The sequence below is a fragment of the Nomia melanderi genome, chromosome 14, assembly GCF_051020985.1.
Source record: "Nomia melanderi isolate GNS246 chromosome 14, iyNomMela1, whole genome shotgun sequence".
Taxonomy (NCBI): Eukaryota; Metazoa; Arthropoda; class Insecta; order Hymenoptera; family Halictidae; genus Nomia; species Nomia melanderi.
Genome location: NC_135012.1, coordinates 9,326,013 through 9,345,387, shown reverse-complemented (window position 1 = coordinate 9,345,387; position 19,375 = coordinate 9,326,013). Strand labels below are relative to the sequence as shown.

Sequence of the window (19,375 nt, the reverse complement as noted above, 5' to 3'; positions counted from 1 at the left end):
TACGCTATATATATATTCCATACGCATTATCCCATATATATCCACTTATCGTGATTCCCTTCGCACGTCATATTTAATTTCGCTACGAAGAAGAGCTGGAGTGCCGTTGTATTTTTCTGTCATTGCGTACGAAGGGGTCAGCGGCAATCACTTTGACAGTAAGCGATGACGGAAGTACTCAATTTAGGTATCAGTATCCTGAATGCAATAAAATTCTTTGATTGGCAAGTTCCATAGTAATATTATTTCATAATAAAATATTAGCAATGTTAATATTAGACATTTTAGTAACAATAAGATAGTTTTAAATAGTTAATTTTTTAAATAATTAATAATATCAATATTCTCTGTGTTAGTTGTTTTATTTGGTTACAGTCAATTGTACAATAGTATTGAATAAAAGTATAGGAAAGTAGAATTTGTTGAAATTTATTCTTTGTTATTGGAATGTTGATGCACATGTTAGAGTAATTTTTAAAAAATATATAAAATACTGTGATTCTCACTTGTCGGGAGAATTGAATATTTTTTAATTTGTTGGAACCTAGAGGAATTTCTCATTTCGAAGGCAATATAATTAGGAGCTGTTGGTTATTATTAGCTTTCATTCACTACTCTCTCGCAAATGTGTGACAAGCGATAGTCGGATGACTCAGCATCATCTGGCAGCGACTCTCTCTTGTCTCATGCAATCTCTCGCAGGAATGCAAGTAGCCTAAATCCCTATTATAAATCTTTGGAATGCTGAATAATTCCTGGCAATATGTCTTCGACTTTAGTTCAGACACGTTGACACTAGCAGGTTTTAGTGTTTAATTATTTTGATTTTACAGCACCTCCATTGTATATGGCGACTTTTAGCAACCACCATTAGAAGAGAATTTCTAGAGTAATAATTCTATTTTAGTTACGCCATTTATTATTCATTTTTGCTGTTAATTTAATATTTTAATCACGATTGAATAACTAAAATTATATTTTATAATTGAATTATGAAAATAGCTGGAAACATGAAGTATTTAGTCAACAAAGATTATGCTAATTACTGATGCAAATAATTTATAATATTTAAAAGTGTTTCGATTCTAATAATACTGCAATATAAGTTATCTTGTAAAGATAAATATGGAAACACAATATCCAGTGAAGTTTAATAAATTTATACAATACATTATTATTATATTCTTTGTATAATATGAACATCCCTTAAGAATTAATGGGTTCGTATTTCAATCGATTCGAAAATATGAGGTTTAAAAATGAATATGGAGTCCATTTTTCTCCCAGTTTAAATGTGCAGAATATTTTTATGGTAATTAACTGAATTAAATAATATCAGTGTACACGAATTTATATCATTCGCTGAATAACGTTGCACATCTCCTCGTCCCTTTTTATTAAGTGTAAACTGTTACATCGACTGCGTGTGATGTACCGTGTTGTAGGTGGTACGTGCTAATGTCAGCTGAAACACAATCGGGGTGGTCAGTCAACCGACTAGCGATAGAACTCGCTAACTGCTGGTGGGACAGGTGCAGCTTCTGATGGAGAAGACGTCATCTCCGTGCGAAGTGATCAGTGGATAGCGCAAATTTACGTAAATATCAATCTTTATATGGTAATTAGAAGAAACTTCAACTAAAAGAGAATACAAACTCCCTTTGTAATTAAAATCATCGCCAGTAAGAATGATTAAAATAATAATGTATTAAATTCGTTTAAATATTAGATTCTATTAATTTTAAGAAGACTTTCTAATACTATAAATGAATAAATTTATATAATTCAGTACTTAATTCAGTACATAAATTCAGTTTTTATGATTCTAATGAATTTATAAAAGTTAATAAATGTCCATTTTAAACGTAGTCATAGAAATTCGTAAACGACCATCTTGCAAAGGTATATTTATCATTCGAATGTGTTGCACGATACGAAACATTCACGGTTTATGAAGGAACATAGTCTATTGTTTTACGATTGTCACTCTGCTATTTTTATTTTATGCACAGCATAAAACTTACTAACTTGAATTTACGCGCAGAAGCTCCATCATTCACTCGTATTCCTTTCAGTAAGCGAAGTTCATTGTTCGTTTGAATAGGCGATGATATATTTTTGCGGCCCAGTGTACGTCAAAATCAGAGGCAGGGAGCAAGGTGGAAAGCTTCCTTGTTAGGAGGACGAGTTTTACATTCGTTCGTGTTCACGAGTGTTCTTAAGGCGGTGGTATGGCAAAATAACTCCGACGGAATCCTCTTGAATATGTATTATCCTTTCTATATTTGCTATCTTCCACAAAAGTATAATGATATAGAATAGAATAAGTGTATGCAAATACTAAAATTATAATATAATATGGAGGTACGGTTAAGGGTGAAATATCTGAGAATAATGTTGGTTCATTCATGGATTATTCAGTTTCTTGTTTTGCAGTTTTAACGCGTATCAAGTAATTTAGAGGTTTCATTGCTCGTTTATTTAAACGATGCTTTTCACGAATTATTGCAATTTATATAATACTTACAATAATTATCATACTTAATATTGTAGGTCAAAGATTTGAAAATTTCAATATTGCAAAGAAATAATTTCAAACTCACAATATTGCAAATTAGTAATTTGAAAATCTCAGCAAGTCAATAATTTTCTCAATATCAAAATTGAATAATAAAAAAATCCCTACATTGTACATCAAGAATTTAGAAATCTCAATACCGCAAATTATTAATAAAACCTCAATACTAGAAACCAATAATTTGAAAATCAAAAGAAAAAAATCTTCACCACCCAAAGAAATTATCCTCGCGGTAAGAGAGTATATAAGCTCAATTAAAAATACAATCGTGCAACATTAAAACGACAGAATACACTTCACCCTCTAAGAAAATTTCATCCCCCAGGTGCTGTAGCTATCTTCCCCAGGAAAAGATATGCAAAGATAAACCATAAAGTACAAATACCAGGCGCTCGAACGACCTGTATCGCTCCCGCAGCGAAACGTCCATTAATTTCGTATACACCGAGTGCTCATCAAGTATTCAAAATCCGATACCCGCAATATGTTAACAGCGAATATTCTTTTCCGCCCTCGAGACAGACGTCGAAGGGAAAGTAAGCTGTCATTATCTGCCACCGGATCCCCATTATTTCGATCCCTCGAGCCTCACGAAAAGTGACGTGTATCGATCAAGAAAGAGGAACGGGGGTGAGCGGAGGGGGCGGAGGAGTGTACCAGAAGACCCTCAATAATCGCGTAATTGAATGCTAACGATGCTGAAATGTTGGTAGAACTCGCTCGACTGATCTGCAAATATACTCATCGGCGTTCCGCCACGACCGGGGAGACGTTGTTTGTGCTCGTGCGGCCTGTGTACCGGGACCGCAGAGGGTGGAGAACGAGCACGCGCCCCCCCCAGACGAAGGTTATCGAACACAACGGCGAACGAACAATCTTGATTGTGTCTACGATCGCCTACTGTACACTTCGAATTAACCGTGCCCGATTAATGACGGACGAACTGTGTCGGGACAATTATGGAACTGCTGCCCCACGAGTTAGTGTTACTACTGGACTGCGGATCTTCAGGGAGATCGAAATGTCTAAAAGTTAGGTTATGTTTTGAGTGATGCTGTTTTACTATGTTAATTTCTGGTGGATCGAATTTATATTTATTGTTTGTTTCTGCTACGAGTTTTTGCTATTCCTCGATTAATTGTATGTTAATTGATTAATCTAATTGATTGATCTAATTAATTGATGATGATTGGAAAAATTGAATTATGATAGAAGATAGTTCTTTCTGGCAAATGTTATGAAAAGTACTTTGGATATTTTATATAATTTTTAGATTTTAAATTATTGAGTTTTTGCTATTCCTCGATTAATTGTATGTTAATTAATCTAATTGATTGATCTAATTAATTGATGACGATTGGAAAAATTGAATTATGATAGAAGATAGTTCTTTCTGGCAAATGTTATGAAAAGTACTTTGGATATTTTATATAATTTTTAGATTTTAAATTATTGAGTTTTTCATATAAAAATGCAAAAATTTCATATTAAAATAAAAATTTATTTTAATTAATAGCTTTTATCTTGTAGGGCGACTTTATTAAAATAATGTAGTCGCTGAAAATTATCATATTATTAATTGTTGTTTTGATGGCTTTAATGTCACAGGGATAGGACTTTTCGATTAAAAAAATATCGATGTGGCTGAAATTTTATAATAATTCTGTTTTAATTAAATTTGAGGAATAACTGGACAGTATTTTATAATATTTTTAATCTTCCACATTCTCTTTGTGTGTATTAAAAAGATCCAAGTTTCTAGAGCTCAGCATATTTCCATAAACAAATAAAAAACTTATAATTTGCATGTCAACGTCTGATTAATATTCATTAATGGTTACGAGGAGGTGGATTTAAATTTCAGCCCCGAAAAAATCTTCTCTTACAGTGTACCTACTGAAATTCAATTACTTTGTAATAAAGCAAGAATTATATTAAAAACAGAACTATTAACCGTTGTAACATTATTATGCAGTAATTATTTCCGAGTTACAAATATTACAAAATTACATAAATTAAAGAAGCTTTTGAAATTTTATTCGTATATATTCCATATAAAAATCAATAATAATTTTAAATATATACACTGCATACTACAATTACATAGAATATCGAGTTCTATTTTTATGGAATTCAACGCGAAGTCGATATTTATTCATACTAACAACGCTGAAAATTATTATTTAACTGTGTCATTAGCGTTAAACGAGGCCCGTAAGGGATGGCATTAAATTTATCGGGATATTAACTCTACAGATGTCACTAATCAATGTTGTTTAACACATAGTGGGGGGTTTCCGAGTTATGCAGCGGTTTGCGGTAAACCAAACGTTATCGAGCAACGCATTCAGATACGAATAGCATAGAAGGAACACGCGCGCGTAATCGCCGACATTATCGTAGCATTCAGTAATACACAATACTGCTTCATCATTGTTAAATGAAGTATTTTCTGTTACGCGTTCATTGGTATTCCAGGTTGATTTCGATATTTTAATCATTTCCTCATGTTCAATTCCAAAATTACTGCTCGCAGCCCTATCATTATAATTTCCTTGATAAATAAGAAATTAACGGAAACAGGAAATAACACTAAAAATAAAAAGATACGATATATCGTTCCATTTCAATATTTTGCAGCTGAGAATTGTTTAAACTTCTAAAAACTCTTACCATAACTGAATTATACGCCGAGTTTCTAAATATAAAATAAACTCTCAATATTATAAACTGTCGTAATAACGAGATAATAATAATAGTAATGAAGAATCGCTATTATACTTCGATCCAGTAAATTAGAAAACTTGCCACTAAATTTGGTACCATATATAAATACATAGAGCATTAAAATAGTTTCATCTCACAATTTAATCACAATTTTTCCTTGTATTACTCGTAAAATGCACAATCTATCATTATGTCGTAAAATGAATATTTATACATCAAAACCTCCGAGTGCGAAGGGTTGAATAATGAAATAATTACGCTCGCAGCTTTCGGTCCCAGATATCAAAGCTCGAAGTCGCCGTTACGGCGGCGTTCGATCGTAGAGGGTTAAGAACACGCACGAGCGGAAATGGAAAAAAGGACTCGCACTTCAAAAATGTTTTCCTATCGCGGCGGCTGGCGGACGATACGAAGCAGCTTTTGCTTCATCATCCACGGCCTCGTTATTTATTCTGAAAAGAATGCAATACCGTCTGTGAGATATCAGCCGCGATAAAAGTTGTGGCTGCAAAACGATCCCCGTGACTCCCTTATCCGACGTCGTATGTAAATGCCGACATGTTTTCTGCTGGATACACGTGCACTGGCCACACAAACGGCCGTACAGCAAAAGGAAAGTCGTGTTATCTCATGTAAATCTTCACGGTGCCACGATAAGCGTGAATTTCACCGCTTGCTTATTAATATTTATGTTCGGCGTTAAGGGTTGGAAGGCCTGTGCCGCCTGTACAACACCGTTCAAAACTGTAACGTGTGTTGTATCCAGTGAGGTTCGCTGGGAAATTTGTCTCGTCGTTTGAAAAATCTCATAAGGTTGCTAAATTGACATTGATTTTCATTTTGTGGGTACGATTAGCGTTATTTGAACAATCCAATGTCGTGTGAATATATTAGAAACAGAGAGTAGTAATAAAAAAGATACGAATTTCATGTCAAATAAGGAATTGCAAATTGAAATGCTTATTACGTCAATAAGATAAATTTATTCTAGTTAAAGGGGTGAAAATCTGAAATTTGTAGAAAGAAGTTTTAAATACAAAATGATATATTTTTAATAAATAATTTCTCCTCTTGGATATTGATTCATTTTTATATATGAAGCTATAATAACTTGTAATCAGGCCATTTTATTTTCTCGCAATAAATACAACCGTATAAAATATAATAAAATCAAGATTCTAATCTAAATGCGATACAAATTACATTTGCAGATTCAAGTGAAAGTTACTACAAAAATTCAAATAACAATTTCGCGAGATAATTGATAGGGAATCGACGAAAATATTATACAACAATCTCTGTTATCCTACTGGCGCTTTAATTATATTCATATTGTATAAATAATAATGGCGATGCTATGTACTACACGATGCGTCTGACGTGAGTACTGTTGCCAACAAACCTGGTTACCACCTGAATTCGTGCTCAGACGAAAGTGGACCAATTAAGCGAATTTTGTCCTAAGGGAGAGAACCAAGTTCCAAAATACCATTAGACGTATTAATGTGCTTTCCTACTTTAGGTCATTCCGGGTCGGCGATGCGAACTACCCGGTGTCTGTAAGTATTCTTTTAGAGACCGTACAATCCCACACAATGTTAGGATATCGACCATTGCACCGGCGGAATTATCTTCCACGGTAATCGCTAATAAACAATGCATATCTATCGTTCTCACGGCTGGTTCGTGACGGCCGTTTTCTCAGAAAACGTTCAATATCCCGTGAATTCTCGATGAAAGCTCTGACGAGAGAACTAATTATCGGTCAATTAATAAAAATCTCTTCTCATTAAAATTACGTTCGTAATTAACGATCCGGACATGGAGTTGACGTATTTCTCTATGAACCTCCTATAAATCTCGTTTACCTTCGTAAAATGAAATCCGTTTAGCGGCGATAATTACGTATTTACAAACGAGACGATTCTATTGAACAATTCGAACTAGTTTCTTTATGAAATCAAATAGCTCGTACATGAAAATCAGTATTTGAAGTAAAGATTTCTTAACACTAGAATTACCAAGCATTTGATATGATTAATATGTACTCGTTAAGAATTGTAACAGTAGATTTGCTTCAGTTTCTTTGTATATTCATTATAGTATTCAAGTGAAATTATTTAGTTTTGAAATAATTTTGGATATTTAATGCTTTCAAGATAAAAAGAGTCATATTAAATGAAATGAAATTTTTGAGCAAATATATTTGATTAGAATATATCGATATATTCTATTAACATATAAATTACTACATATATAAACATATTTAATGTTATATATATAAATAATACTTTAAATAATATATAAATAATATTTTAAATAATATTAAATCAATATTATTTCGATCAATATTTAAAGAATTACATACTTAAAATGATTCGGTAAATCTTTATGATAGAAAAATAGGTCGTGACGGAGAAAATGGAATTACAATAATATTTAAAAATAAAATATGAGTAAGCATCTTTGGTAAATACCAGCTGTCATGAATATTTAATGTAATTATTGCTAACGAGGGGATTATAGTTGGCGAGACGAGGAAAAGAAAAAAAGGGGGGTACAGCGATTGCCGGGGAACGTGTCAATTTCCTTTCAAACGACGCGAAGATGGGTTAATGGTAATCCAGGAAATTGTTCCCTTTCATGAGCGTCGGTAGCGGGCGGGTCCACATCAAAACAGGAATTCATCGATGAATTTTATTAAAAGGATCAGACATGGAATTTCATTAAAGCTCGCGAGGGGAAAATATAAGCGAAGAGGCAAAGCTCTCGTTATCCAGGCTTTTCACTTGTTGCGTTCGTGCGCGCCTCAAATTTCCGAAAGTAACTGTGCCGGCGCATGGAAAAAGATAGCACCGCCGGGAAAATGTTGCATGTTGAATATTATTAAAGAAATTCTGGGTAAACAGGCAATGATTCAAATAATAATCATCGGAGTATTATTTTAAATACATAGTCAATTGACTTTATTGATTTTTTACTGGCTGTTTTTATATTAATTATGATGATTGTATCATAGTTAATTTTGTGCTTGAAATTATTAAAGAAATTCTGGATAAACAGGCAATGATTCAAATAATAATCATCGGAATATTATTTTAAATACATAGTTAATCGACTTCATTGATTTTTTACTGGCTGTTTTTATATTAATTATGATGATTGTATCATAGTTAATTTTGTGCTTGAAATTATTAAACGTGTATTATAGTGAAATTGTGAATTATATTGTGCAAAGTAAAATACTTTCGTAAGCTTTTCGAAAAGGATGCATGAAAAAGTGTAATTTAATTTATTTCAACTGTTTACAGTTCATTTGTGACATTGAAAATTTTCATTCAGTCTTGATGGTGTCAAAGAATGGAAAGATAGTTCCACAGAATTGTCAGTTCTCAGTTTTTAAATAAAAAATTGAACTTTTCAAGGAAAAGAAAACAAAATCATTGATAGAAACTCTAGATACTGGAAAACGTTGCTTGAAGATAAAAAGTGATTAATTAATCTTTCTTAGTCTCCGATTAACAATGTTCACCAGAATACAATTTTTCTCAAGAATATATATACAGAAAATTAAGAAAGATATCAATGAATATACAAAAATGTCATTTAAAAAGGATAATGATAACTTCGAAATTTTCGCTACAATTCCATTTTTTAGCGAAAACGTGCGCCAAATGATGCAGCATCCGAGACAACTCGATTTTTCCAAATAAAACATTTTCCTATTTTTCCACGATTTAAAGCTGTAACTTGTCGCGATCGAGTGTGACACCCTCCGCGCGAATGAAAAGTGTCAAAGGCGGTCGCTGATCAACGCGTATCGTCGTTTAACGATGAAATATTAGCTACGTATCGGAATGATCGCAACGGACCTGTCAGTTCCGCAGGAAGTAGTCTTCATTCGTTACTGACGCATTCGAATCGATGCTCTACGCACGCTAGCCTGTTGCCGAACTTGTCCTGTGATCGTTCACTCGACAAAATAGATGGATCGACGCTGTGTTAATTCGAACGGCCGGCAACTTTGAGTTGGTAATTACGTGTATGAATATTAATTATAAATCGGCGGGGCAAAATTGAAGGAGAATCTTCGTTTGCAGGTGCGATCGAATGTTAACCGCTTGAACGCCACGGGTTAATCACATATAAAGTTTGAAAAGTTTCGAGTGATCTAACTTCTTTTGTGTAACAATTACGATTGTTGACTGTAAAATAGTTAACGCTAAATTTATATTATTGTACGCTTTATTTTATTGTTCCTGGAAGACTAGGTTTTCTAAAACAGACATTCGTTGTATTGAAGGGTTCTGTGAATTTAGTGTTAATCACATAACGAATCATGAACTTCGATTTTTAACAAGGGAAAAATGAACGATTAATCTTTTGTAAAAGGAAAAACATTGGAAAAGTGAACTCGCTTGAGAGTTCTTTTCGAAAAGGAATGATGAAAGAATGATTATAAACGAATGGTTTACATTGTCTTCTAGTTTACCGTATTTTCTTCAAATGACAAGATTCGCAGATGTTTAAACGTTCCTCTCATAGGAATTCGAATTGTCATATATTTCCGTGTGTGTAGTTGTTACGTAGTACTTAATCTGCTAAAGCAGCTTTGGTTTGTAATAAATCAATATTCCTGGAATCTTCCGATTCCATATACATATTAATTTTATCAACAATAATGCAAACGTATCATGGTTTGCGAATATGATATTAATTAATGAATGCAATGCGAACGCAACAGTGTTGCTGGCTGAAACTTTAACTCTGAAGCCGATTACGGTGTTATTAAATACCACCGAAATATTAATTATTTATGTAAACGTATTTTAATCTAATTTCCATGTCGCGCCCCCGTGAATGGACAAATGATTGATTCCCAGAGTTCTGTTGATATTCAATGAATAAACGCTTAACGTCAGTACTTAACGATATTAAATTTTCCGGGTTTCGAATGATTGAGCAATCAGAGGTGGTCACTGAAGTACATTGTGTGATTTTGTCAATGTGAGTCTTAATATAATTTTCTCCACTTGAGATCATGCGTTTAAACTATATCACGTGAATTGTACAATCAATACATTCTCCGTCTCAAATTTGACCGACACTATTTATTAATTATCAAACGTATTATATATTATATTAAAAAGAAATTATATTCAGTTAAAGAACACAACAAACATTACTTGAGAACTGAATATTTCCTCGATCGTTTAAAATGAATGTTTCTTTAACAATTGGTTTGTCATAGTTTGCCACTGTCATTTTCCAATTGATAAATTAATTGCACTAGAAAACCTGTTTGCGGCTTAGGTTATTTGAAAGTTGAAAAAAGGTGTGCAAAAATTCAATGTTTGATTGTCGTTCGATAGAAACAAGTGTTTGTCGATCGAAGTTCGTTTGCCGGAGTTTGAGATCCGAAACTTACGACAAACCGACTCGAATCGATAGTCTTACAGGGAAAAAGGAAACGCACGGCAAAAAGAACTTATAATAAAATTCCAGCGACCGTTCAAATATTATACTTACAAACGACACCGTACACACGGGGTGTACTAAAAGTCCCTGCGATCAGATATCAAAGAATAACTCAACCTGATAGAACAAACTTCCCGGCGACGTGACCGTATTACGTTCGGCGTCTCGGGTGAATGAAAATTCGTCATTCACCATCGGAAAAATGGCTGCCGCGATTCCCCGCGCGATTTATCACCGCCGAATTAGAAATTCCATTCCCGTTTTATGTCCCCCGCGAACACATCGGTCGGCAAATTTTGAACGACGCGATACGACGGCAAGATCCGGCGTGCATGTACTTACATATACATACACGGTTGACGCCTACAATCGTCCGCTCGGATAATGGTGCGTGCCGTTGACGTTAATTATGTTCCCCGTGTTTGCAAGTATAATTTTTAAATGTCCGCCCCGTTACGGCGCACACGCACGCGTATTAAAACATAGCTTAATATGCTAATTTATTTGACCGTGTGAACGACGGCACCGAAAAACGATTTCTTGCCTCGTCGTTGACGGGATAAAGGTTGTCGTTCGTCTAACAGTGTAACGTCTGCTTGGCGCTAGATCGCTGATGCATTCGCGATTCACGTTTGTTTTATGAAAATGTTGAAGTTTATGTGAATTGCATCAATTCGATCCATTTGGTAAGTTTAAAATTAAGAGAAATAAGTGTTGTAGTTTGTTTTTAGTTTAATTGTTTTGTTATTAATTATTATAATTGAGAGCAAACGTGGACATGAAATCTGTATAGAATTTTCCTCTTTGTTTTCAATAATGTACATAAAGTTGTTGTTCCGAGCACTGTTGAGAAAGAAATCATAGTACAAAGGGTCAAACTGAAATTAAATATTATATTCCTATAAGCAGTTGTCATACTTTAAACGTAAATATAGGTGAACATAGAATTCTTTTGTTTCTAATAAATTATTAATGAAACAGACTATCGCCAGTAAATTCATTAAACTCAAATTAAACATTATCTTTCTGTTACCAATTGTTTTTGAACGAGAATATAAATAAACATAGAATTCTTTTGCTTCTAATAAATTATTAACGAAACAGACTAGTACCAGTAAATTCATTAAACTCAAATTAAATATTATCCTTTTGTTACCAATTGTTTTCGAACGAGAACATAAATAAACATAGAATTCCTTTGTACCCAGTAAATTACTAATGCCAGAGTACCTCGAACGTGTGCAGTTACGAAAGAAATCGCGGGACAAAGGTTTAAAGGGTTAAACCAGAAGCGGACCAACAGGGTGCGTTTAGCGATTACGATCGAGCGTGCGCGCGGATCGATCGGCGTCCACGAAATTCGTACGTGTCGAGAAGGACGAAAATAGGCGGCGAATTCAACACCCGCGCCCGGCGAATTCCCTCCGACGAAAAGGCCAACGGGAAAAGGATTGACGGCTGCATTAAAGCGCGACAGCGCGACGACGACAGAACTTACGGCGTCGACTGACGATATTACGCGCGCCGCTTTGAACATATCGCGTTTGCCTTCCTCTTTGTATCGACTTCCGGCTTTGACTTATTTATTCGTTGAACTACGCCCCCTCCGGCCCTCGCTCCCTTCGGGGTCGGATCGATCCCGTGTCGGGTTTGTCATGCGTTGAATGCCTTGTTTCAGTATCTTGATGACATGGTTGAAATTGGCTCGACGATGTGCCGGTGGTAAATTGTGGGGCGGGTTCTCAGGAACGATTAATGCTGAATTCTGGTCGCCAGTTAATGCGGACGGCAGCTGGCAGGGAACATTCTTCGACCTGTTCGATCGGAATTGTGTCTTCCCCGGGTATCGATGTCCTTGTATCCACGTGTTTATAGGGTGGCGTGACTTTGCTCGATTGCCGTGTAATTTAATTCTTTTCAGAGGGGTTGTCGCGCGTATTAACCCCTCGCGCTACGCTTTCTTCGAACTGCGCGCGACAAAACTATTCTGTTGTTCATCGTTTTGTTGGGAAAGATGAAAACTCTGTGGTTATTCTATGTCTACGCTCTGTAGCGCTACAATAATATTTTGTTTGGGCTTGAAATAGTTGAGTGACAATTTGTTAAAGTCTATTTGAAATCGCGACACGATCTTATAGGGCAAGGGGTGAATGATTTGTTGGTATGGACGTACTAAAAGGTTGGAGAATGCTGGAAAATTGTGGAACAAGTTCTCTGGGGTTAATTCGGTGACGATGATTGGGGAGGAAATTATTTTTAATCCAGGACTTTTCTCCCCTTTTTAATAATTCTTGAGAAGAGTATATATTTATAATTTTTTGAGTCATGATTTACACCTAAGTATTTTAATGGAGAAGTAATTTATTTTTGCCACTTTGTAAACATATTTTATTGTTAGACGATCAGTGAAGAAATATGTCAGGAATCTGAGATAATAATTGAAAAGGTCTATCACAACAGCAGAGTGGCGCAGTGGAAGCGTGCTGGGCCCATAACCCAGAGGTCCGTGGATCGAAACCACGCTCTGCTAGGAGGGTTTCTTCTTTTTTTATCATTTTTCAAAGACATTTGACATAGCGATCAGCACAATCTTCATTATCCATCACTTATTAACTAAGAATTTATTAATTTCCTTAAAAAACTTTAATATTTCACATTGATTTTTTTCTCTGAAGGTAGAAGGAAATACCATAAGCAAGAAAGAGGAGATTACTTTAAGTGACAATTTTCTAGATATTCATTCATGTCACCTATGAAAATACAGTTATAAAATAGACTTCTCTTACGTAGTATTGACGATACTTTCGAAATTACCTTTGACAATTTTACCTTCGGTGGTATCTTTTAAGGGTGAAATACAAAAATATCTTTCACAATCTACAAGGGCCCACGAAGAATTGCACAAAGTAGAAATTAACGAAGTACGATAATTTGGAAACTAAACTTCCAGCACCGTACCAAAACACAGGAGCCAGACAGAAATAGGCATACCTAGACTATTGATCGTAGCAGACTGGACGTTAACCCATTTAAAGCTTCATTAGAGAAGACGAAAGATTCCGAATCTCGTGCAAGAATTCTCATCGATATCCAGCAAACCACACATCTTCGATTCATCTTCAAGCATTTCCTAATACACAAATATCATCTTCAGTAGTTCTTTCCAATACGCAATCAAACATCATTCATCTTCAGAGATCGACGAAATAACTAAACAAAACCTTGCAATAAAAGAAGAGAAAGAATGCAATCGATGGATAAATATCAGGAAAAAAAGAAGAAAATTCATCTACCTCTATCTGAAACATCCCCCAATCCATGATCAAACATCATCCACCTCAAATCAATGAGCAGCAGAGCACAAAACGGCGCGCTAGAGAAGGAACGAAGAAAAAGAAGCAGAAGAAGATCATCGCTGGATGAGTGCCGCGAAGAAAAGAAGAAAAGCATCCGCGAGAATCTTTCCGGGAACGGTTCTCCGCCGGCAATTCCTCGCGACGGGAAACTGGCAGCCAGCGCGGCGCGCATTTACCTCGAAACTCTCGAAAATCCCGGGGCCATTGTTCGGCGGCCGGTGGAAACTATTACCAGTCACTTTTACGGCCGTTCTTCCTCGCGCGAAGAAGGCGGGGGCGTCATCTGCCCGGCCTGGATGACGGAAAATTACGTCCGTGCCGCAAGATCATCAAAAAAGTGGCGACTGCTGGCGAACCGGGGGCTAAGGCAGATGGAGAAGCTGCGCCGGGGCTCAATGGACACGCGAAAATCGTCGGCGAACTCGCCTACCGACGGATGGAAGTCTGCGGCGAAGAAAGGCGACGAAGAAAACGCTGCCCCGGTGAAAAAGAGCGACCGCTTTGGTCGTTCCACGGACGACGAGGGGGCGAGGAGGAACCTGAAGGTAGTTGCTGAGACCCCGTCCGCAAAAAAAGACTATCGACGTTCCCCTACGACACTATCTGTTGCAGACGTCTCACGGATAATGCATCAGCCGCCGCGAAATATGTTTCCCAGCTTTGTCTCGCGCGTCCTCGCCCTCGGCCGACGCCTCTTACGTCCGCTGACGTGAACCGCCGGCCTGTCCGCAGTATCCGCCCTCGCGGAACTCGTGCATTTGCCTGGGTTGGCAGCTTGAGATGGGTTCTATGCAGAGAAACTTGTTCCTGGGTAGATAGCGGAGCTCTGTACGAAATGAAAATTTCGTGAAATTATGTAAGAGTTAGGGATTAAGTGGGAGCTGATTTGTTTTGGTTGGGAATTTTAATGAGTTCTTCATTTAGAAATTTTTTAATTCTCTAACTTCTAATTTCCTAATTTCTCAATTGCGTAATTGCAGAATTGCCTAATTTCCTAATTTCTCAATTGTGTAATTGCATAATTGTATAATTGTCTAATTCCCTAATTTCTCAATTGTGTAATTGCATAATTGCCTAATTTCCCAATTTTCCAATTGCCTAATTGCATAATTGCCTAATTTCCCAATTTTCCAATTGCCTAATTGCCTAATTTCCTAATTTCACAATTTACTAATTACCTAATTTACCAATTGCCCAATTTCCTAATTTTCCAATTTTCCAATCTCCCAATTTCCCAATTTCCCAATTTTCCAATTTTCCAATCTCCCAATCTCCCACTTTTCCAATCTCCCAATTTTACAATTTCCCAATTTTACAATTTCCTAATTTACTATGAAATTACCCAACTCCTCAACTTCCTACTTTCCCAATTCCTTAAAGCGATATAACGCAACAGCGAAGTACAAATAAATTTCCCTCAATAATCTTAATGAATTGAAAACAAACTAATAACACTCTTATACCATTAAAAATAACAAACAATAATAAACAGTTAAATTATTAAATGTATTAAGAATGAATTACTACAGTTTTGGAACAATCGGTTCTAAATACACAGATTTCAAGAGATGCGGAGGGATTCAACCTGACTCTCAATGCATAAAAAACTAGGTGCCTCTTATTTTTGTTAGCTCAAGGAACCAGCGAAATATCATCGAAATCGCAAGGGGACGATCGCGAATTTTTCCGCCGGTTCCACGGCGGAAAATTTCGGTCGAGCTGCACTCGCGAGGAGATCGAGCACCTTTTCTTCTATTTTTTTTCCTCCTTCTTGTTCCGGCCGGAGGGCCGAGGGTGGAAGAAGAGGTTCGATCGACAAGAAACGGGATCTCGTTCGCGGATTCGTCTTTTTGCGGGTTGCGTGCCGGGGCGAGGACGATAACGTCCTTCGTGCCGGCACGGCGAATGGAAGAATTTATTATAGTATTTCGGTTTGAGGCGGGGTCGAGATGAAAAGTAACTATTTTCGCAAGAAGACCCCGGCGAGACCGACTGCTAGGAGGATTTCTTCCTGTTGCCCTTCTGTTTTTCTGTTTTCATAGATTATCTGTCACCGGTGGAATGTGAAATAAGATGAGTCCTTTTGTACACGTTGGTTATCGCATTCTGCGCTATTTACTGAAATTTAATGAACAAATTAACCGTGTACTTTATAATTTTCAATTCAAAGGATATACGACAGTTAATTTATTATTAATTATGTATGTAGTACGAAAATATCGTATGGAAAAGTAAATTCACTGTAAAGGTTGCATATTCAAGAGTTAATTTATTATTAACATGCATATTCATTGCAAAAGTTAATTTGCTGTAAAGGTTAAACATTCATGAAGGGAATACGCTGTCTTCCCTCAATCGCTATGAACTGAATTGTATTAATATTTATTAAATTCAATGCAATAGCTTCACATCGATATTGTCTCGATGCTACAAGACAATAGACGAAGTGAGTACATCTCACCAGAGTTGCAAAATATTTTCATTACTAAATCTATACGCGTTATTAAAATAAATAACAGAAATACACTTGAAGGTATTAAGTCTATCTGAATAACATTAATAAAATTACAAAAATTTAAAATATGCACCCGGCGATACACTAATTTATCCTCCCTTATATTCATCGAGTAATTAAAAACCCATGTAAATATATATTTACCATTTAAATGACATTCATTATCTACCATATATAAACCAATGATTTACGAGACGAAATCAGACAAAAGAAAATTAAAAATAACTGTGAAAAATATTTCCTCACATATCCGCGTTCGTTAAACTCCAACCAATAAAACGCAAAAGCTAAAATTAGAGATTCGTCACCGTACCGATTTAGTGGGACTGAAAATTTCGAATTACCGAAACTCCTCCGTCCCATATATTATAACAAGACGTTTAGCTGGAGCTCTAACATATATCCCCTAATCCGTGGCTCACGAATTCCCAGACGTCTGCGGCCGAACGAACGATTAAAACGGAAAGGTTTGAAGGAGTATATAATGCGAATCATTTGCCCGTATATATCCCCCGTGAAAAATGTCGCGGTCATGTTCGCGTATTCTGACGGACGGAGCGCATGCCCGGCCGTTGATTTTACTGTCCGGCGGTCAGCGGCTGTGTTGAACCAGACAACAACTTCGCCCGGTCCCAAGATGCCTTGTCGCTAAATGACGTGACGTTCTAAAGCCGACAATTTCGCAAATACGTCTGACGGACAATGGGTACGTGCGTCTGATGAAGAGGACAGCTGCTGCGTGTACAAGCAATTATTTTCATCGGTCGTAGGGAACGGTTCGTCGCTCAAACGGGATTTCGTTTATAGCACGCCATTATTCCCTTTTGCGAGATTTATCCGTTGCCATTGTTCCGACGCCCGTCAAAAATTCACGGAAACCGGCCTGTCTGACTCCGATTCGACTCTAATAACTGTCCGGTAACAACTGGAACGTATCAGGTTTTTCGAAAGTGGGAAATAAGACCGGAAAATATAAATTTTCTAGTAAATACGTAGCATTAGAATTGATCATTTTATTAGGTGATAATAATATTTAATAATATTTAATTAGCTGATAATGGTAGTGTAAAATTGAGGGGAGTTTGTGTTATTTCTGTTAATTTTTGGTTTGGTTTGTGAATGCATAGGTGATTTATATGATTTAATATGGATTAATTTATTTAATGGCTTTAGTATTGATTAATGCTTCTGTGGTGTGAGCGATTGGAAAATAAGGAAATTGAAATTGTTTCGGCTGGTATGGTAGGTTTAGTGATTAAGATATTGGAGTAATTACTGGGACAAGGTAATAAATAAGATAGAGGATTGAATGTTTCAAATATTTGCAATAGTTTACAGTAAAGTAGAGATATAATAAAATTGTTATTAGTGTTGTTGATATTCTTGATTTATTCTCCTATTTCCTAGATTATGTGTTTATTTATAACTTATTATTTCATAAAAACCGGGATAGAAGGAAAGTTATATTTCATTGATTAAAAGATTCTGCATATTAAAAGTAAATTGAAAATATCGTTGATGTATATGGATACGAATGCTTTATTGTATTTAAAAAATTCGGAAATATCATATATGAATTCGCAGTTTATCAGTAAACGTCTATTTGCCTGTCATTAATCTACCTATACTGAATATAAAATACAAATTAAAAAAGGTTTAGACGACGCAGTGTATTGACCCAAACAAATCCATAATTATTCGACTTTTATATCGATGATTTATATGATACATTTAACTGCAATTGAATTTGAATATTCTGCCTCGCTCGCGGAGCATTTAAAAAGTCGATAATTTCGTGCTTCAACTGCGCCAGTTTATTGCCATTTTTTATGCATTCAGTTATGTACACGTAGATTTTAATACCACGCGATGTGCATTTCTTCAAATATCCCGATTTACTGCCAGATATCTTGTAAGCCCTGTTACCAACATGTTACGTGTTTCCAACATTTTGTATGAAAATGCCTGATATCCGTTCGAATGAAAGAAATTCTCGAAATAATGCGTTTCACAATGACTACTATTATTAACGATTCGTTCGCGTTTTAGTCTCGATGGAAATTCAATGGATTTTTGGCTTGTTGACGATGATTTTATACATTTAATATACCGATAAATTGCGATCGATTCGGAACGAATAAACATTCTTACATTAATTTTTCCCTGAAATGCACAGCCCACTACAATAACGTTACATCAACTATATTCGAACGTTTAATTAACGTCGTTATTTTTGCGTATATTCGGTAATAACTAGATTATGAATTTTCATTCTTTATAGGAAATTGGAATGTGCAAAAGTTGAACTGAAGTATACAATATTAAAAAATGTATAAAATATTGAAAGTGTAATGATTTATTATTTTAAAATATTAATATATTATGATATACTATATAATAATATACAATATAATATACTATAATATAATATGTAATATAATATGCTATATAATAATATATAATATAATATAAAATTATATAATACAATATATTATAATATAATAATTAGATAATATACTATTATATATTATCATATAGCATATTATAATACATATTATATTATAGTATGTTATATTATATATTATTATATAGTATATTAATACTTTTATTAGATTATACAATAAAATATTAAATGATATAATATTCAAAGATTTTGCAATATTCATTACAGAAAACCATTTTCCATCTCAATTCTATTTCTACAACTACATTCATAAGAAT

The 19,375-nt window shown here is 35.2% G+C and overlaps 1 protein-coding gene and 1 non-coding gene across 3 annotated transcripts in view; one reads left to right on the top strand and one right to left on the bottom strand.

The window, feature by feature from the left end:
* LOC116429023 (uncharacterized) overlaps window positions 1-19,375 on the bottom strand; it is a 225,863-nt gene that overhangs the window by 72,816 nt on the left and 133,672 nt on the right. The window lies entirely within an intron of this gene.
* TRNAM-CAU (transfer RNA methionine (anticodon CAU)) lies at window positions 13,242-13,313 on the top strand. Its single transcript has one exon. It is a non-coding gene; the product is annotated as a tRNA-Met (tRNA).